The sequence below is a fragment of the Lactuca serriola genome, chromosome 1 (assembly GCF_051521515.1).
Source record: "Lactuca serriola cultivar US96UC23 chromosome 1, Lser_US96UC23_V15, whole genome shotgun sequence".
In the NCBI taxonomy this organism is placed as follows: Eukaryota; Viridiplantae; Streptophyta; class Magnoliopsida; order Asterales; family Asteraceae; genus Lactuca; species Lactuca serriola.
Window position 1 is genome coordinate 85,592,935 of NC_136408.1, and position 20,336 is coordinate 85,613,270.

The window sequence follows — 20,336 nt, forward strand, 5'->3', positions numbered from 1 at the left end:
GAATGAAATATAATACCCTAATGGGCCATAACAAAACTAAATAGCCCTAATGGGCCATAAAACTCATTCTTTAAATTATATTAGGCCGAAAATCATCAAAATGGGCCCATGATATGGACTTAAGCACCAAAGGCCCAAATTCTTTTTCTTTCTTCCCTTTTCTTGACCCAAGAGGAAAAAAAACTCATGAAATAAGGAGGGTTAGCCACCTCCTTATTACCCCATGGACTTCCAAGCAACATCTCATACCTCCAAGCAACCATCCTTTCACCTCTCTCTCTTCTCCTTCTCTTCTTATCACTCTCGTCCAAAGGGAAAAACACACACACACACATAACTCACTTAAACATATCTCAAGAACTCACAACAACCTCTCCTTTCTCCATCAAAATTTCGAGATTAAGAGCTTTTCAAGAAGGTTGTTCCACAAAAATCATCATCTCAGGTAAGTTGATACTTGGATCCATAATCTAGACTCTTTGTTTTCTCAAAAATCTCTTCTTAACTCATATAAACTCATGATCATCATCCTAGAAATCTCTAATATCGAAATCAACCCAAGAAAGCTTGCTAGGGCCGAAAATAACATCAAACTCTTCCATCTCTTCTTCAAATCGAAATCAACAAGCAAAGGTGAGTTCATACCCCTCTATTTTCGGTTTTCATATGTTTTATGGGGGAGAATACAAGTAAAATGTGTAGATCTATGTGTATGTGTATTTTATGTGTGATTTCATGTGTTTATGTGGCAAATGTGTAACAAAAAGAATAGAAATTCGAGATCTATGGCTCTAAGAGGAAGATAAACATGATCTAAGAGGTATTACACTAAAACAAGTCAAGAAAAATTACCCTCTAAGATTAAAATATACATATTGCAACATAAAACTCACTTTTGGGCTAAAATTGTCAAACAAACAAAAGTTGGGTTGAAAAATTGCTATTCACGGTTTTCTCCAGGATTAAAAGAGTCAAAACAGTAAAAATAAGTGTTTTTATGAATATCATACTCTTTTAAAGGTTAGAAATAAAATTTATGGCTTAATGGGCCAAATTTTGGGCTTTTCGGCCCATTGAGCCAAAATTTGCGAAAATTAGAACTTTCAAGGGGTTGAAATGATAAACTTCTCAAGACAAGGGGTAAAAGGGTGAATAAAACTAAATCAGGGGTTAAAATGATGTATTTTCCAAACAAGGATAAAAAAATGTAAACTTTTTGGATTTTGGGCCAAAATTGTAAAAATTGCGAAAAGTTTGGGCTTAAACCGAAAGATTCTTTTCTAGAGGGGCTGAAACTGACAAAGAGTAAATTTTGAACCAATAACATCTTTTAAACAAGTCTAAGGGTCAAAAATGTCAAGAAAATGGTTTAAGGGCCCAAAATGTCTTTTTTTGTATAAAGGACTAAAATTGTCAATTTTACTAAAGAAGGGCTGAAAGGGTTCAAACCAATATTTTTGAGTCAATTATTTTATTTTTAATATATTTGAGTTAAAATAAAAATACCAAACTACAATTCATGAAAATGGAAAGATGAAAATACGTATAATTCCAAACATCGTTATAAATAACCGACCGGCCTCGTTCCGGTGCGAAATTAACAATCACTCAATTAAACTTTCCAACAATTATACTATACCTAAAACAAGTAAACATTCAAATATTTGGGCTTGAAAGTTCCAAGCATGCTTGTTGGGCCTTTGTGACCCATTAACATGATTTTTGGGCCCAAGGGATAATAATAAATGTTATTGGGCCTTCTATGACCCAATTTCATATTTAAGGGACCCTCAATGACTTTTAAGTGTTATTGGGCCTTAGTGGCCCATTAGCATTGCTAGTAAGGTCCAAGTAAATCAAATGCGAAATGGGTCAACGTGCCCTTCATATACCCAATAGCCATAAATAATACGTGGGATCAGTAGGACCTCGTAATCCTCTTCTCCTCGTTTATTAGGCCTACCTTCAATTCAGTAAACATATACAAGTTGTTAATCAATGGTAATCAAATTCATGTTAGATTTAGTGAGTAATAGCGGGCGGCACCTCTACGGGTCGTCTGTAGTCTGTAGTTATAATCAAAGTCTCCTGGAGGGAGAGCGAGAGTTTGTGTATAGATCTATACGGGGGTGACTGCCCTACACCTCAGTTGTTCGCTACAGTTAGACTCGGCCAGTCTAGGGTGACAAAAATCTTAAGATCAATTCCGGCGTTCGTTAGAATGCCAAGACAGACGAACTAGTCATTATCATGTATAGTTATAACGACTCACAATTAAACAAATCTAACACTATCCGAGTAATCAGGGAAAATTCAAAATCATTCGTCGTGACGGTATAATAATTTGAAACAATTATATTTCTTTTCTTTGGAAAACATCGGGTTTTTCGAGGAAATCAACATCATTCATTTGTATTTTTCAATAACTATAATGCAAAACTTTTCATTTATATACGCTTTGAAATCATTCAGGCATAAACCGATGGATCTTCAAACTTTGGTATGAACAATTTCTTTTTTCAGAAAATATCAGATTTTCTGGGTTTTATAAACTATACAAACATTTTCAAAGCAACCATGCTTATGAACTCACCAACATTCCATATGTTGACCGTTTTTCAAAATAACTTGTATTCTCAGGTAACAGGTAAGCTGAGGAGTAATACCAAGTATGTTAGGTGTTGTGCTTTTGAAAACTATCAAACAATTTATGTTATGGATTTGTAATGTTAAAATAATGTACTTGATGTGAACAATGTCAGTTGTAATATATTGATGCATGGTGATGTCTATGTTATGATTCATGTATATTCATTGTGATGATATTCAATTTAAGTCACGCGAGCCCTCAGACGTTTCCGCCGTCTGGTTCGGGGGTGTGACACAATTCACGCGAACCGCATGTACTCGTGCGTCCGTCCGCGTGTTTATTAAAACGGACCGTGTATCATCTCAAGTTCGTCCGCGTGTAAATGATGCAAGACAGAATAGTTCGAGGGTTATTCATGCGGATCGCGTGTACTCGCGTCCGCATCCGTGTGAGTTGTTGATCGATGTTTACCGCGTTTTGACCAGGTTTGACCGCAACTTAATACCCCTAAACCCCCAGCCGGCCCTTCTACCTTCCCACTTCTTCTTCTTCCTTTCCCCTAACCTCCATTAGAGCACCTCCATCTCCGCCACTAAAACTCAGTTTCCCGTCAAACCGTCGGTCGGAATTTCGCGAGACCACCATCATTCTTCACCAATTTCCGAGCTCTATAAACCCCACCAAAAATATCACTCAAAGCTCGCCGGAAAAGTTCGCCGTAATTTCAAGCCATTGCCGGATTCCTCAGGTTTTCGCGGTAAATTGCTTCTCACGGGATATTGAACAAAGCATAAAGCTTGGGGTGGAGAGTTGCAAGATTTTCAAATCCCGAATTCTCGCGCGCAAATTTTGAACTTTCAACAAAACGGGTACTTTCTTTCCTTTATTTTAATTAATCAAGATGCATGTCTCTGAACAACCATTCATATGTTATTGCATCAAATGAGTTTAGGAATTATTTCTTGCTTTGATTGTTGAACCACTTTAGAAGTCTATAGGGAGTTGGTTGGTGATTTGGATTGACATATCGTTTCTTGAGATTGTGGTTCGTGTAGTGGTTATTTTTCGTGCAGGTAGTTTATGTCCACATCTAGGAAGCGCCCGGCTGCTGCCCGAGGCAAAGCCCCAGCTAGAAATCAAAACGATGCTCCCGATATTCCAAGATTTCGGGATGCCAAGGCAGCCGAAACTACACGAAGAGCTTGCCTAAAAAGGTTGCATCCACCAAGTTCATGTGCAGGCCTACGCTTATATCATTAGGGGTTCTTGAAGGGGTCACCCAATTGTTCCGTAACATTGGGTGGGAAAACCTTCTCAACCTCATGGCTCACACTTACGAGCTCCCCACTAGAGAGTTTCTTGCCGATTGCGGGTACGCTAGCGAAAAAAGAAAAGTCGCATTCCAACTTCTAGGGGACCGAAGGTACATCGATTTTGCAACAATAAACGACATCTTGGGCTTGCCTTCTTCAAACACATCCACAGTTTTCGACGTCTTACCTGCTAAGTTCAATCATGAGACCTTTTGGACGGAAATCACTGGGGGTATCTTTTCGTGTTCCGATCGGGATAAAGCAACCTCTATCATTCTCCCGTGCCTCCGCATTTCCCATCGCATCTTGGTGTATACAGTTTTTGCCCACAAAGAAGCAGGCCAGGTTACCAAAAATGAGCTCTTCTTCCATTGGTGTATGAGGAGGAGTGACAGCCCACCAATCCCGGACTTTGCTTCGTTCTTTTTCCATAAATGCGCACACATGAGAACTAAAACGTCCGGTGATATTTGCATTGGGGGATTTGTCACCCTTTTGGCTCGCGGTCTTGATATCGATCGAGCTCCCAGACGAATACTAGCCTGTTGACAGCAAAAATCTTTTGGATGAGCGCGCTCTCATAAACATGCACCACATCCATCGCAGTAATAGGAGCAGTTTCACATGGTATTGTCCTCAATGGGTCGGATATCTCATTCTTCCCGACCCTCGAGTCACCAACTTCACCTTCCACGATCACACTTAGTGGAGACTCGCGAGGACCATCACTCAATCAGTCAATGAGGATGTGCTCCAGGATCAAGATGATGACGAGATGCATGTGGATGACGAGCCCGACGATAAGCCCACCCATGGTCCACAGCATGCCCAACCACAAGCCCCTCCCGGGTACTACCGCTCCCCTCCCCCCTAATTTTTCCGAGTGGTTCGAGGCTCTTTGTGTATCAAACCAAATCATGTCCCAGCAAATGCACCATATGTGGGGGGCACCAATCCCAAAACCATTATGAGAACGTCCCACTTCCGCCTCCCTGTCCATACCCTCCACCCGCCCATCCTTATCCCCCTCCACCTTACCCTTACCCCTACCCCCAATACCCGTATCCTCCTCCCGATCCCCCGGTTTAGGTACTTTCGCCTCGCCCCAAGCATTGAGGACAATGCTTATTTCTAAGCTTGGGGTTGGGTATTCCTTTTTCTTTTTAATTTATCATGCATTTTAATTAGGTCGCATAGCATTTTAGTATAAATTGCATTCATTTTTTTATAAAACTCCAAAAAGATTTTATTATCTTCTTTTTCATCTTTTATTTTTGCATGGCATTTAGCTTAGGGCATTAGCATTCATGCATTTTTGTTTTCTTTTTATTCTCACCTCTCTTGGATGCCATAGAATAGGTTCACAGTTATTGTATCATTATTGGTCCAGGATTTTGTTGTTATCTCACCCATCGAACCGAGACCACTAGCTGCAGTTTAGGATTTCATACTTGGGATCAGATGTTGGTAGCTTAAAGAGGTAATTGATCATGGCCAGGTAGTTTCCATAAAGAATTATGCATACAATACTAATGACTGTAGGATATACTATAGCAATGGATGTCTTAGCCTTGCGGTCACTACCGCCGAGAGGATCACAATTGATCATGTTTGAACCGTTAGGATGAAGCACTGGTGCTTGTCCCCGAGTAGGATCCATATCCGGTCTCTTTACATCACCATTTCTTGTCGCGATTTTTTTTAGGATTTTAGAGTGTCTTTTAGCCCACATTAGGGCATTTTCTTTATTTTTGAAAATTGCAAGTCTGAAAAGGAGCTTATATTACATCTTTATGCTCCACACATGGTCATTTTCATATTTAGACCATTCAGATTATATTACTACCCTTTTGGTCCCACTTACACACTTTTGGGAACCAAATTTTGAGTCAAAGGGGTTATCTAGTTAAAAAAACAACAAAAATAAAATAAAATAAATAAAAGAAAAAAATGGGAGGCAAATTTCCAGCTGCAGAAATCTGAGAAGGGTGACCGGTTCAATTATTGAACAAAATTTTCCAACATTTAGGTCACCCGACGTTTGATATTCATTTGTATAGGTTTGTTTTATTGTATATAGATCGAGTTGTTTTTCGCAAATTGGTGATGTTAGGGAGACTGTCGAGTCGGATACTACGGGAGGTTTGGGCCAACACTAAGTGAACCGATTCCTACAACGATGCCCGAGTGATTAAACCTAGTTACACATGAGAGAAACCGGCAGACGTGAGATCAGAGTGTACACTTAAAGAAGAGCTCTACCCAAGCCCATCCAGCTGCTTGGTCCCTACTAAAAAAGTTCTTCATTGTATGCATGTTCCATTGAGGCTGCGACTGACCATCCCTCCTTACTCACCTAGGAGAGTTGTCCTGGCTGTGGTTTATGATCCCATTGTCATCAGATGAAAAAGTTGTGAGATAGCAGCGAGATCAATTCTTACCATGTTGACTAACGTTGAACAGGTTCCATGGTTCTGCCCATTCTTTTTATTTTTAGGGTAATTCATCCCAAGTTCATTTTAGTCTTGTCTTACTTAAGGACAAGTAAGTTTCAAGCATGGGGTGATTGGATAGCATCATTTTATTACTTCTTTCCGTAGTTTATTTTTAGTTAAAACCATCTCATTTTAGTTAATCTTCATGCATATTTTCTCTTTTTGTTATTTTTCTCCTTTACCAGGTGCTTTCTAGTCTTTTGAGCTTATTTGCAGGATTTATCGTAGACTTTTTGTTATCGGAGGCTTAGAAGGGTGCGGGACTTATGGAGGCTTGCGGTTTGCTTGTGGATTTGGAGTGGTGCGATTGGGCTTGGTGCTTGCATAAACAAGAAATCAATTTAGACTTAATTTTAGAGCAAGGATGATGATGAGGCGACGCGGAATTGAGCTACTAAAGATTGAAGGAGCATTGGATCAATCATTAGAAGGCTTTGGAATGGCACAAATGGGCTCTAAAGAGTTATGCATGTGGGCTGAAGTGTGAATGAGAAGATTAGGCTAGATTGTATGTTAAATGGCCCAAGTCCCACATTCAGCATGACCCACGCGGTCCGCGTAGACCCATACGCGATCCGCGTGAATTGTGCTGATTTGATTCCGGGTTTTGACTTGTTGACTCTATTTGTGGAAGTTTGGTGGGTGGCTTTTGGCACCTTTTTTAATCCGGAAATCAGCTCCCTTTTGCTGGAGATTGGAGGCATTATTGGGGATTATCACTTGAAGAACACACACCATTCTCTCTCAAGAAAACTTTGGAAGATTTGAAGAATTTTTGGAAGAATAGTGTAATTTCTTTCCATCTTGCATCTAAGACAATGTTTGGTACCACTAAACTATATTGCTTTTCTTTTACTTTGGTCATGCTTGGCTAAAATTTCATTTGGTTGATTAGGGTTTAACCCATGGATGATTAGTTGCTTTGAAGACTTATTATTATCTTGTGTTTGAAGTTTATGGAAATGTTTCCTAGTTAAACATCTTGTTATGTTTATTTATCTTTGATCATGAGCTTGGATGAATGAATGCTTGTTTTTGTTGACTAATTTCTTGGTTAAGTAATGGACCTTCAAATTAGTAAGCAACAAATGGTTTATATGTTTGTTTTCATTTCATTTAGACCATGGAAATTTTTCCTCCATAATGATAATGTAATCATTTTATTATCTTTTGGACTTGGTAACTCTTATAACTTAAAGCTAATTAATTTTCACAAGATTTTATGCTTCATTGATTTTGTGACTTCAATTAAGGAAATGTGTTAAGAGCTCATCTAGCCATTTTAATTTCTAAGAAGAGTTGAGGCAATTTGTGCTTATAAATTGCTATATCCAATTTAAACCAATTCACAAGTGTTATTCCATTAAGTCTAATGATAAGCCAATCATGTCATCCATGAGGTGTACCCAAAAATCAACCAATTTTACTTCATTGAATTTAATCAAATCTTTTACTTGTTTACATGTCATATTTCCATGCTAGCTAGTTTTAATTTTGTCAAACAATCAAAAAGAATTAACCCCTCATATTTTACTTTTAATTTTGTTTCACAAGTATTTTACAAAGAGGTTTACATAGAGATTTAAATTGAACCAATCTACGTGGATACGATCCCTTTACCACTCTGCACTATTTTAGTGTGTAATATTTAGGGCATTTATTTTGTTGGCCTCGACAACCAACAAATTTTGGCGCCGTTGTCGGGGATTGGTTTATTTTTAATCAATTTGTTTCTCTATGCTCAGATCTCAGCGTACAAGTGACTTGATTTATAACCCGGAAATTGAAAAAGAAGCAAGGTGTTTGGCGAAGGAAAAAAAGAATAGAACGTGGTCAAACTTCCAATCCTCACGGGGATCCAGAGGTTGAACCCACTTCATCAAGTGACACGGAACCCAATTCTAGTCCCGACCCCTGCCAAGAAATTCCTGAAACACCATCACAAAACTCCCCCATTATTGAACCAATTGCAATGGCGAATGGAGGAGAGGCTCTCGAAAGAACTTTGAGGCAAATGATGGAGATCGATGTTACACAAACTCCAACTGGTATCAATTACCCGGTTTTGGAAGGAGGTTCGGAATTGAAGTCAAGTTTAGTCCATCACTTCCCAACTTTTCATGGATTGGAGAACGAAGACTTGCATAAGCACTTGAAGATGTTCCACATTATTTGCACTAGCATGAAGCCACAAGGGTCAACCGATGACTAAATCAAGCTAAGGGCATTCCCCTTTTCATTGGCCAATAGAGCAAAGGATTGGTTATTCTATCTCCCCCCGGGATCGATCAACTCATGGAACGACATGGCAAGAGCTTTTCTTGATAAGTTCTATCCCGCGTCAAGAGTCTCAAGTCTTAGAAATGAGATTTGTAGAATCCGCCAAGGTCAAAATGAGACTTTTCACGATTATTGAAAGAGGTTCAACAATTTGTGTTATAGTTGCCCACAACACCAAATTCCGGAACAACTCCTCATTCAACACTTTTATGAGGGATTGTTGCCAATGGAGAGAAGATTAGTTGATGCCTCAAGTGGTGGTGATGTCTTTAGTAAAACTCCACAACAAACAAGACAACTTTTCAACACCATAGCCGTGAATTCTCAACATTTTGGCCCGCGCCAAGACATGAAAAGAGATTCACAACACAAAGTCAACGAAGTGGGAACATCAAATCTTGAGTCTCAAATCAAAGATCTAACCTCCGTTGTCCAAAAGCTAGCCATGAGACAAACTCCACAAGTGATGGTTTGTGGAATATGTGCAACAATGGGACATCCTATGGATATGTGTCCCATCCTTCAAGAAGATGAGGAGCATGTAAATGCCACGGGGGAGTTCCAAAACTACCACAATAAGCCATCCGGTTACCAAAATGCATATAATTCAAGTTGGAAGTCCAATCCCAACATGAGCTACAACCCGGGACTATTGCCTCAAAATGCATTGGTTAGACCTTCCTACCCACCACCACAACCTCACTACCAACACCCGCAACCACATTATCAACCCAAACCACACCCTCCACATCACCAACAACCTCCTCAATCCCAACCAAGTAGCCCCGGAATGTCTCTCGAAGACATTGTCAAATCCCTAGCCACTAGCACCCAACAATTCCAAAAAGAGACAAGAGCTAGTATCTCTAACCTTGAACCGCAAATAAGAGATATAGTTATCTCCATAAGCAAGTTGGAGTCTCATGGGAAATTGCCTTCTCAAACCGAAAAGAACCCAAATGTCAATGTGGTGACCTTGAGAAGTGGCAAACAAGCCGGAGAAATTAGTTCAAAGAAGACGCCAATGGATGAAGAGGAAGAAATAGAAGTCATTCCCATTGAAGAACCTATGGTCAAGAACGATGCACAAGACAGAGTTCCAAAGAAGACTATTCCCCTCGTAACACCCATAGCCACTCAACCGCCATTCCCCTCCCGACTTGCAACTTCGACGAAGAAAATGGAGGAGAAAGAGATTTTGGACACCTTCCGAAAAGTGGAAGTAAACATTCCTTTACTTGATGCAATCAAACAAATTCCGAGATATGCAAAATTCTTGAAAGATCTTTGCACCAACAAGAGAAAGTTGAAAGGAAATGAGAAAGTCTCGATGAACGAAAATGCATCAACGGTTTTACAAAGGAAGCTTTCACCCAAGTGCAAAGATCCTGGAATGTTCACGGTTCCTTGCAAGATTTGAGATGTCACTTTTAGTAGTGCTATGATTGATCTTGGTGCCTCTATCAATGTCATGCCCTATTCGGTGTATGAATCATTGAATGTCGAACCCTTAAGTGAAACCGGTGTCATAATATCTCTTGCGGATAAATCAAGTGTCTTTCCTTGAGGTGTTTTGGAAGATGTCCTAGTGCAAGTAAACCAATTGGTCTTCTCGGCGGATTTCTATGTGATTAACCTAGATGAATAAGTATCCTCAAAATCGGGTATAATCTTACTTGGGAGACCATTCTTGAAGACGGCTAGAACAAAGATTGATGTGTATGCGGGAAGCTTGACAATGGAATTTGATGGTGAAACAATAAGTTGTAACATCTATGATGTTATGAGGTATCCTAGTGATGTTTCATCCTTGTGCTTTGTTGATGTTGTTGAACCATTAACCCAAGATTTGTTCGAGTTGTCTAATGGTGACATGTTGGAGATGGTTTTGAGCAAAGGGTTTGATTGTGGAAAATTAGCCAAGAAGTTGAAGCTCTACTCACTAGACCCCGAAGTTGAAAGATTAGTCAACAATTTGGAGATCAAGAAGACCACCGGATTTAGTGTGAAGCAAATTGAATTACCTCAAACTCACACGAGATTGCCGCCCTCCCTTGTCCAACCGCCGGAATTAGAATTGAAGATCCTTCCTCAACATTTGAAGTATGTGTACTTGGGAGACAACGAGACTCTTCCGGTCATCATTTCGACTCACCTAACCAAGTGTGAAGAAGAACAACTCCTCAAGGCGTTGAGGGAACATAAAGAGGCAATGGGTTGGACGATTACTGATATCAAAGGTTTGAGTCCCTCCACTTGTATGCACAAAATCTTAATGGAGGATGAATGTAAGCCGAGTAGAGACACTCAAAGAAGGTTGAATCCGAAAATGATGGAAGTGGTCAAGAAAGATATTTTGAAGCACCTAGATGCGGGAATGATTTATTCAATCTCGGAAAGCAAATGGGTGAGCCCGGTTCAAGTCGTGCCGAAGAAGACGGGAATCATGGTAGTCGAGAACAACAAAGGTATGATGGTCCCCACTCGTGTGCAAAACGGGTGGAGAGTATGTATTGACTACCGCAAACTCAATGCAAGCACTAGAAAAGATCATTTTCTATTAGCTTTCATCGACCAAATGTTAGAAAGGTTGGCCGGAAAATCCCATTATTGTTGTTTAGACGGGTATTCAGGTTTTCACCAAATCTCGGTGGCACCGGAAGACCAAGAAAAGACAACATTTACATGTCCATTTGGCACTTTTGCATACCGGAGAATGCCATTCGGATTATGTAACACCCCGGCCACTTTCCAACGTTGTATGGTTAGTATCTTTTCGGAATATGTTGAAAATATAATTGAAGTATTCATGGATGATTTTACAGTATATGGAAACTCCTTTCAAGAGTGTTTGACCAATCTCACCAAAATTTTAAAAAGATGCATTGAAACGAATTTGGTTTTAAACTTTGAAAAATGTCATTTTATGGTGAGTCAAGGTCTTATTTTGGGTCATATTGTGTCAAAGAAAGGAATTGAGGTAGATAAGGCCAAGATAGATGTTATTCAAAGCTTATCTTACCCGACTTGTGTTCGGGAAGTTCGTTCTTTTTTGGGCCATGCAGGTTTCTACCGGAGATTCATCAAAGATTTTTCAAAGATAACAAGACCAATGTGCCAACTCTTGCAAAAGGATGTTGATTTCGAGTTCAATGAGGCGTGCAAAGAAGCTTTCGATAAGCTCAAAGAGTTGCTTACATCCGCCCCCATCATGCAAGCTCCAAATTGGGATCTCCCCTTTGAGATCATGTGTGATGCAAGCAACTATGCAATAGGCACCGTTTGGGTCAAAAGAATGGACGAGCCTCCCATGTGATCTACTATGAATCGAGAACACTAGACAATGCTCAAAGCAACTACTTTATTACGGAGAAGAAACTATTGGCCATAGTGTTCGCCTTGGAGAAATTTAGACAATACCTACTTGGTACCAAGGTCATTGTGTATTCGGATCACGCAACTCTTAAGTACTTGATGACAAAGAAAGATGCAAAGCCTAGACTCATCTGGTGGATTTTATTGTTACAAGAATTTTATTTGGAAATCCGGGACAATAATGGATGTGAGAATCTTGTTGCCGATCACCTAAGCCGGATCACTTCAAACGAAACTCCTCTCCCTTTGCGGGACGAGTTTCCGGATGAGCATCTATTTTCCCTCACTCAATCTACTCCTTGGTATGCCGATATCGTTAACTTTTTGGTCACAAAGAGGTATCCCGACACATTCACACGTGCTCAAAAAGACAAGTTTAAAAGTGATTCAAAATATTATGTGTGGGATGAGCCTTATTTGTGGAAACACTGTCTCGATCAAATCATTAGGCGATGTGTACCCCAACAAGAGCACTAATCCATTTTGAAATTTTTTCATGAATTTACTTGTGGGGGACACTTAGGACCTAGCCAGACTTTGAGAAAGGTCCTTGAATGTGGATTATTTTGGCCAACCATGTCACGTGATTGTTATTTGTTTTGCAAAAGTTGTGAACGGTGCCAAATGACAAGGAACATTTCACAAAAAAATCAAATGCCACAAAAACCAATCCTTGTTTGTGAAAATTTTAACGTATGGGGGATTGATTTCATGGGCCCATTCCACATTTCGTTTGGCAATGTTTACATCTTGCTCGCGGTTGACTATGTTTCTAATTGGGTTGAGGCCAAAGCCACAAGATCGGTCGATGCCAAAACAATTATCGACTTTCTAAAATCTAATGTTTTTGTGAGGTTTGGTGTGCCTAGGGCTTTGATTAGTGATAGGGGACGCACTTTTGCAACAAGATGATGGAGGATTTATTGAAGAAGTATAACGTGACCCACCGTGTTTCAACAGCCTATCACCCTTAAACGAACGGTCAAGCGGAGGTTTCGAATCGTGAAATGAAGAGTATACTTGAGAAAACGGTGAATCCCTCAATAAAAAACTGAAGTTCAAGGCTTGATGATGCCTTGTGGGCCTATCGGACCGTGTACAAGACCCCGATAGGAATGTCCCCATTTAGGTTGGTTTTTGGAAAACCATGTCATATTCCCGTGGAATTGGAACACCGTGCATTTTGGGCGGTCAAACAATGCAACTTTAACATCGATGAGGCGGGAAGGCATAGGAAGCTTCAACTTCAAGAGTTGGAGGATTTGAGAAATGACTCCTATGAAAACTCAAGAATTTACAAGGAAAGGACAAAGCTTTTCCATGACAAGTCCATTACCCGCAGACATTTCGAGCCGGGACATAGGGTTTTGCATTATCATTCGCGATTGAAATTATTTCCTGGAAAGTTGAGGTCAAGATGGATAGGTTCGTTTGTTGTGCTAAAAGTATTTGAGCATGAAGCAGTTGAGATTCAAAGTGAAGAAACGGGGCAAACCTTTAAAGTCAATGGGCATCGATTGAAACCTTTCTATGAAGGTTTTAACGCAAATGTCTTTGATTTCATCCAATTGGATGCCCCGGTGTACTGAAATCAAGAGGGAAGCACGTCTCGCCAAAGACGTTAAAGAGGGGCATTTTTGGAAAGCTAAAAGTTTTTGTCTTTTTCTAATTCTGAATAAGTGTCGTAGATGGTCCATTTTTGCATTTAACATCTCTTCTTCTTCCTTCTTGCGGTAAAAGAATGTTGGATTTGAAGACCCGGTGTTCGTATTGGTCAAAGAGCTAAAATTGAGAAAAATGGTAAAAGATTTCATGCAGTCTGCGTGTACTCGAAGGGCCGTCCGCGTTAATAAACAAATGGCCCACATGTGGTCTCTATAGGTGTTCGCGTCCAGCATCAGCAAACAGAACAGTTTCAGCGCAATTTGTCACAACTATAAATTTTGATGCTTTGTAACAACAACAATGATAACATTTGTGAACCAAAAATGTGAAAGCATGTATGATGCTTATTCAATAACAACAAAATTTCCATCAAACACTCTATACAAGCACTTCAAATAGTCAACAAAGAATTGGAAGCCATAAAAATCCTGGTTTAAGTCCATTATGGACTAGGATTTCCTTATTAGGCCTAATGGACCAATAAGCTTCCAATTTGACTATTTTGGGCTTAAGACCCTTAAATGGACACTAATTAGACCCACTTTCATTTATTTTAATATTTTGGGCCATAATGGGCCTAGAATGAAATATAATACCCTAATGGGCCATAACAAAACTAAATAGCCCTAATGGGCCATAAAACTCATTCTTTAAATTATATTAGGCCGAAAATCATCAAAATGGGCCCATGATATGGACTTAAGCACCAAAGGCCCAAATTCTTTTTCTTTCTTCCCTTTTCTCGACCCAAGAGGAAAAAAAACTCATGAAATAAGGAGGGTTAGCCACCTCCTTATTACCCCATGGACTTCCAAGCAACATCTCATACCTCCAAGAAACCATCCTTTCACCTCTCTCTCTTCTCCTTCTCTTCTTATCACTCTCGTCCAAAGGGAAAAACACACACACACACATAACTCACTTAAACATATCTCAAGAACTCACAACAACCTCTCCTTTCTCCATCAAAATTTCGAGATTAAGAGCTTTTCAAGAAGGTTGTTCCACAAAAATCATCATCTCAGGTAAGTTGATACTTGGATCCATAATCTAGACTCTTTGTTTTATCAAAAATCTCTTCTTAACTCATATAAACTCATGATCATCATCCTAGAAATCTCTAATATCGAAATCAACCCAAGAAAGCTTGCTAGGGCCGAAAATAACATCAAACTCTTCCATCTCTTCTTCAAATCGAAATCAACATGCAAAGGTGAGTTCATACCCCTCTATTTTCGGTTTTCATATGTTTTATGGGGGAGAATACAAGTAAAATGTGTAGATCTATGTGTATGTGTATTTTATGTGTGATTTCATGTGTTTATGTGGCAAATGTGTAACAAAAAGAATAGAAATTCGAGATCTATGGCTCTAAGAGGAAGATAAACATGATCTAAGAGGTATTACACTAAAACAAGTCAAGAAAAATTACCCTCTAAGATTAAAATATACATATTGCAACATAAAACTCACTTTTGGGCTAAAATTGTCAAACAAACAAAAGTTGGGTTGAAAAATTGCTATTCACGGTTTTCTCCAGGATTAAAAGAGTCAAAACAGTAAAAATAAGTGTTTTTATGAATATCATACTCTTTTAAAGGTTAGAAATAAAATTTATGGCTTAATGGGCCAAATTTTGGGCTTTTCGGCCCATTGAGCCAAAATTTGCGAAAATTAGAACTTTCAAGGGGTTGAAATGATAAACTTCTCAAGACAGGGGGTAAAAGGGTGAATAAAACTAAATCAGGGGTTAAAATGATGTATTTTCCAAACAAGGATAAAAAATGTAAACTTTTTGGATTTTGGGCCAAAATTGTAAAAATTGCGAAAAGTTTGGGCTTAAACTGAAAGATTCTTTTCTAGAGGGGCTGAAACTGACAAAGAGTAAATTTTGAACCAATAACATCTTTTAAACAAGTCTAAGGGTCAAAAATGTCAAGAAAATGGTTTAAGGGCCCAAAATGTCTTTTTTTGTATAAAGGACTAAAATTGTCAATTTTACTAAAGAAGGGCTGAAAGGGTTCAAACCAATATTTTTGAGTCAATTATTTTATTTTTAATATATTTGAGTTAAAATAAAAATACCAAACTACAATTCATGAAAATGGAAAGATGAAAATACGTATAATTCCAAACATCGTTATAAATAACCGACCGGCCTCGTTCCGGTGCGAAATTAACAATCACTCAATTAAACTTTCCAACAATTATACTATACCTAAAACAAGTAAACATTCAAATATTTGGGCTTGAAAGTTCCAAGCATGCTTGTTGGGCCTTTGTGACCCATTAACATGATTTTTGGGCCCAAGGGATAATAATAAATGTTATTGGGCCTTCTATGACCCAATTTCATATTTAAGGGACCCTCAATGGCTTTTAAGTGTTATTGGGCCTTAGTGGCCCATTAGCATTGCTAGTAAGGTCCAAGTAAATCAAATGCGAAATGGGTCAACGTGCCCTTCATATACCCAATAGCCATAAATAATACGTGGGATCAGTAGGACCTCGTAATCCTCTTCTCCTCGTTTATTAGGCCTACCTTCAATTCAGTAAACATATACAAGTTGTTAATCAATGGTAATCAAATTCATGTTAGATTTAGTGAGTAATAGCGGGCGGCACCTCTACGGGTCGTCTGTAGTCTGTAGTTATAATCAAAGTCTCCTGGAGGGAGAGCGAGAGTTTGTGTATAGATCTATACGGGGGTGACTGCCCTACACCTCAGTTGTTCGCTACAGTTAGACTCGGCCAGTCTAGGGTGACAAAAATCTTAAGATCAATTCCGGCGTTCGTTAGAATGCCAAGACAGACGAACTAGTCATTATCATGTATAGTTATAACGACTCACAATTAAACAAATCTAACACTATCCGAGAAATCAGGGAAAATTCAAAATCATTCGTCGTGACGGTATAATAATTTGAAACAATTATATTTCTTTTCTTTGGAAAACATCGGGTTTTTCGAGGAAATCAACATCATTCATTTGTATTTTTCAATAACTATAATGCAAAACTTTTCATTTATATACGCTTTGAAATCATTCAGGCATAAACCGATGGATCTTCAAACTTTGGTATGAACAATTTCTTTTTTCAGAAAATATCAGATTTTCTGGGTTTTATAAACTATACAAACATTTTCAAAGCAACCATGCTTATGAACTCACCAACATTCCATATGTTGACCGTTTTTCAAAATAACTTGTATTCTCAGGTAACAGGTAAGCTGAGGAGTAATACCAAGTATGTTAGGTGTTGTGCTTTTGAAAACTATCAAACAATTTATGTTATGGATTTGTAATGTTAAAACAATGTACTTGATGTGAACAATGTCAGTTGTAATATATTGATGCATGGTGATGTCTATGTTATGATTCATGTATATTCATTGTGATGATATTCAATTTAAGTCACGCGAGCCCTCAGACGTTTCCGCCGTCTGGTTCGGGGGTGTGACACAATTCACGCGAACCGCATGTACTCGTGCGTCCGTCCGCGTGTTTATTAAAACGGACCGTGTATCATCTCAAGTTCGTCCGCGTGTAAATGATGCAAGACAGAATAGTTCGAGGGTTATTCATGCGGATCGCGTGTACTCGCGTCCGCATCCGTGTGAGTTGTTGATCGATGTTTACCGCGTTTTGACCAGGTTTGACCGCAACTTAATACCCCTAAACCCCCAGCCGGCCCTTCTACCTTCCCACTTCTTCTTCTTCCTTTCCCCTAACCTCCATTAGAGCACCTCCATCTCCGCCACTAAAACTCAGTTTCCCGTCAAACCGTCGGTCGGAATTTCGCGAGACCACCATCATTCTTCACCAATTTCCGAGCTCTATAAACCCCACCAAAAATATCTCTCAAAGCTCGCCAGAAAAGTTCGTCGTAATTTCAAGCCATTGCCGGATTCCTCAGGTTTTCGCGGTAAATTGCTTCTCACGGGATATTGAACAAAGCATAAAGCTTGGGGTGGAGAGTTGCAAGATTTTCAAATCCCAAATTCTCGCGCGTAAATTTTGAACTTTCAACAAAAACGGGTACTTTCTTTCCTTTATTTTAATTAATCAAGATGCATGTCTCTGAACAACCATTCATATGTTATTGCATCAAATGAGTTTAGGAATTATTTCTTGCTTTGATTGTTGAACCACTTTAGAAGTCTATAGGGAGTTGGTTGGTGATTTGGATTGACATATCGTTTCTTGAGATTGTGGTTCGTGTAGTGGTTATTTTTCGTGCAGGTAGTTTATGTCCACATCTAGGAAGCGCCCGGCTGCTGCCCGAGGCAAAGCCCCAGCTAGAAATCAAAACGATGCTCCCGATATTCCAAGATTTCGGGATGCCAAGGCAGCCGAAACTACACGAAGAGCTTGCCTAAAAAGGTTGCATCCACCAAGTTCATGTGCAGGCCTACGCTTATATCATTAGGGGTTCTTGAAGGGGTCACCCAATTGTTCCGTAACATTGGGTGGGAAAACCTTCTCAACCTCATGGCTCACACTTACGAGCTCCCCACTAGAGAGTTTCTTGCCGATTGCGGGTACGCTAGCGAAAAAAGAAAAGTCGCATTCCAACTTCTAGGGGACCGAAGGTACATCGATTTTGCAACAATAAACGACATCTTGGGCTTGCCTTCTTCAAACACATCCACAGTTTTCGACGTCTTACCTGCTAAGTTCAATCATGAGACCTTTTGGACGGAAATCACTGGGGGTATCTTTTCGTGTTCCGATCGGGATAAAGCAACCTCTATCATTCTCCCGTGCCTCCGCATTTCCCATCGCATCTTGGTGTATACAGTTTTTGCCCACAAAGAAGCAGGCCAGGTTACCAAAAATGAGCTCTTCTTCCATTGGTGTATGACGAGGAGTGACAGCCCACCAATCCCGGACTTTGCTTCGTTCTTTTTCCATAAATGCGCACACATGAGAACTAAAACGTCCGGTGATATTTGCATTGGGGGATTTGTCACCCTTTTGGCTCGCGGTCTTGATATCGATCGAGCTCCCAGACGAATACTAGCCTGTTGACAGCAAAAATCTTTTGGATGAGCGCGCTCTCATAAACATGCACCACATCCATCGCAGTAATAGGAGCAGTTTCACATGGTATTGTCCTCAAGGGGTCGGATATCTCATTCTTCCCGACCCTCGAGTCACCAACTTCACCTTCCACGATCACACTTAGTGGAGACTCGCGAGGACCATCACTCAATCAGTCAATGAGGATGTGCTCCAGGATCAAGATGATGACGAGATGCATGTGGATGACGAGCCCGACGATAAGCCCACCCATGGTCCACAGCATGCCCAACCACAAGCCCCTCCCGGGTACTACCGCTCCCCTCCCCCCTAATTTTTCCGAGTGGTTCGAGGCTCTTTGTGTATCAAACCAAATCATGTCCCAGCAAATGCACCATATGTGGGGGGCACCAATCCCAAAACCATTATGAGAACGTCCCACTTCCGCCTCCCTGTCCATACCCTCCACCCGCCCATCCTTATCCCCCTCCACCTTACCCTTACCCCTACCCCCAATACCCGTATCCTCCTCCCGATCCCCCGGTTTAGGTACTTTCGCCTCGCCCCAAGCATTGAGGACAATGCTTATTTCTAAGCTTGGGGTTGGGTATTCCTTTTTCTTTTTAATTTATCATGCATTTTAATTAGGTCGCATAGCATTTTAGTATAAATTGCATTCATTTTTTTATAAAACTCCAAAAAGATTTTATTATCTTCTTTTTCATCTTTTATTTTTGCATGGCATTTAGCTTAGGGCATTAGCATTCATGCATTTTTGTTTTCTTTTTATTCTCACCTCTCTTGGATGCCATAGAATAGGTTCACAGTTATTGTATCATTATTGGTCCAGGATTTTGTTGTTATCTCACCCATCGAACCGAGACCACTAGCTGCAGTTTAGGATTTCATACTTGGGATCAGATGTTGGTAGCTTAAAGAGGTAATTGATCATGGCCAGGTAGTTTCCATAAAGAATTATGCATACAATACTAATGACTGTAGGATATACTATAGCAATGGATGTCTTAGCCTTGCGGTCACTACCGCCGAGAGGATCACAATTGATCATGTTTGAACCGTTAGGATGAAGCACTGGTGCTTGTCCCCGAGTAGGATCCATATCCGGTCTCTTTACATCACCATTTCTTGTCGCGATTTTTTTTAGGATTTTAGAGTGTCTTTTAGCCCACATTAGGGCATTTTCTTTATTTTTGAAAATTGCAAGTCTGAAAAGGAGCTTATATTACATCTTTATGCTCCACACATGGTCATTTTCATATTTAGACCATTCAGATTATATTACTACCCTTTTGGTCCCACTTACACACTTTTGGGAACCAAATTTTGAGTCAAAGGGGTTATCTAGTTAAAAAAAACAACAAAAATAAAATAAAATAAATAAAAGAAAAAAATGGGAGGCAAATTTCCAGCTGCAGAAATCTGAGAAGGGTGACCGGTTCAATTATTGAACAAAATTTTCCAACATTTAGGTCACCCGACGTTTGATATTCATTTGTATAGGTTTGTTTTATTGTATATAGATCGAGTTGTTTTTCGCAAATTGGTGATGTTAGGGAGACTGTCGAGTCGGATAC

At 39.7% G+C, this 20,336-nt stretch overlaps 1 pseudogene; it reads left to right on the forward strand.

The window, feature by feature from the left end:
• The window catches only part of LOC145058184 (uncharacterized), a 28,975-nt pseudogene that overhangs the window by 2,146 nt on the left and 6,493 nt on the right, over positions 1-20,336 (forward strand).